Genomic DNA, 2,270 nt, shown 5'->3' on the forward strand with positions numbered 1-2,270 from the left:
CTGGAGGGCAGAGGCACAATCTCAGCTCACTGCAACCTCCGTCTCCTGGGTTCAAGCGATTCTCCTGCCTCAGACTCCTGAATAGTGGGATTACAGACACGCACCACCACTGTCCGGCCAATTTTTGTATTTTTAGTAGAGATGGGGTTTCACCGTGTTGGCCAGGCTGGTCTTGAACTCCTGAACTCAGAAGATCCGTCCGCTTCGGCCTCCCAAAGTGTTGGGATTACAGGCATGAGCCACCAAGCCCAGCCCAGAATCAGGTACTCTTGCCTCCCTTATACACGGGAGGAAATCATGGCACAGAGGGGAAATGTAGTGTGGGCAATGCGCACTTCCTGGGGGCTGGAGGTTCCTCTCTGAGGCTCCCCCTCGCATCGTGTCCGCAGATCCAGGGGCACAGGGCTCTCCCCATCCTCCCCCGACCCTGCCTCAGTGCTCAGCTGGGAACTACCCTGGGGTTAGGAACCGAGAGGAGTAGCAGGCTTCTCCCACTAGGTGGCAGCAGCGTCCGCGCCTGAGTCCCCGCTCCCACCCTAGGGAAGGCGCTGCCGGGCGGACTCCCGGGCCTCCTCCCGCATCTTCCACAGGTTGCATCTGAGGCTGCAGGAAAACGGATGGCTGGGAATGGCCGTCGGGGGTTGGTCAGAGGAAGTCTCTAGGCCCTTTCCGAGGCACATCTCTTGGCCATTCACGCATCCTTCGCAGACTCCGCTCCCTGCACCTCCGTTTCCTCTTCTGTGACCGGCGGCTCCCCTGTGGCCACCCCATCTCCCGTCTCTGCCACCTCCCAACAGCCATTTCCACTCCTGCGGTCCCATATCAGCTAAGGAGAGCTCCCTTCTGATTGGCAGGTGGGCCTGTCTGTCACGGGCATGTTCCATCCCACCCAAGCCCAAGGACACTCCAGGGTCTCCTTAGTTTCACGACGAAGATGCGTGCTCAGCGGACTCTGCAGACTCAGTGTCGCGACTTCGCCCAAAGCCAGGCGTGTATCTGTGCGCGTGTGAGGTGCTCTGCAGCAACTCTATGCAGAGAGCAGGAGGGCTAGGACTCGGGGTACTTGCCATGAACCGCTTCGAGTTCCTAAACAAGTAAAAAGCCCAGAGAGACAAAAAAAAAAAAAGGGGGCGGCGGGGCAGGGGTGGGGAAGGAGGGAAACCAATATCTATGGGACTGGCTCACGTGGGCTGCTTCCCCTGTGCTGCGCTGATGGCTTCCTTTTTTTTTTTTTTTTGAGACAAGATATTGCTCTGTCTGTCACCCAGGCTGGAGTGCAGCCTCGACCTCCTGGGCTCAAGCGATCCTCTCACCTCAGCCTCCCAAGTAGCTGGCACGACGGGCGTGCACCACCTCCTGCTTATTTTTTTGTTTTGTTTTGTTTTTTTGAGATGGAGTTTCGCTCTGTCGGCCATCCTGGAGTGCAGTGGCGCAATCTTGGCTCACTGCAACTTCCGCCTTCTTAGTTCAAGCGATTCTCCTGCCTCAGTCTCCCGAGTAGCTGGGATTAAAAGCACGTGCCACCATACCTGGCTAATTTTTGTAGTTTTTTTAGTAGAGACGGGGTTTCATCATGTTGGCCAGTCTGGTCTCAAACTCCTGACCTCAAGTGATCTGCCCTCCGTGGTCTCCTAGAGTGCTGGGATTACAGGCATGAGCGACTGTGCCCAGCCTACTTATTTTTTTCTTTGTAGAGACGGGGTCTTGCTATGTTGCCCAGGCTGGTCTCAAACTTCTGGGCATAAGTGATCCTCCCACTCTGGCCTCCCAAAATGCTGGGATGACAGTTGTGAGCCGCCACGCAGGTCACTTATAAGAAAGAGGAAGGGATTTATCCAAAGCCACAGGGCATGTGAGAGGCAGCAGAAGGGACTCAGTAATGTGGTTTTTGGGTCAGGCGCGGTGCTCACGCCTATGATCCCAGCACTTTGGGAGGCCGAGATGGGTGGATCACTTGAGGCCAGGAGTTCGAGACCAGCCTGCCCAACATGATGAAATCCCGACTCTACTAACAATCCAAAAAAAGGCTGGGCATGGTGGCTCACACCTATAATCCCAGCACTTTGGGAGGCCAAGGCGGGTGGATCACCTGAGGTCAGGAGTTCAAGACCAGAGTGACCAATATGGTGAAACCCCATCTCTACTAAAAATACAAAAATTAGCCAGGCATGGTAGCATGCGCCTGTAGTCCCAGTTACGTGGGAGGCTGAGACAGGAGAACTGCTTGAACCCGAGAGAGAGGTTGCAGTGAGCCTAAATTGCACCACTGC

The sequence above is a fragment of the Mandrillus leucophaeus genome, unplaced genomic scaffold (assembly GCF_000951045.1).
Source record: "Mandrillus leucophaeus isolate KB7577 unplaced genomic scaffold, Mleu.le_1.0 Scaffold24, whole genome shotgun sequence".
Classification (NCBI taxonomy): domain Eukaryota; kingdom Metazoa; phylum Chordata; class Mammalia; order Primates; family Cercopithecidae; genus Mandrillus; species Mandrillus leucophaeus.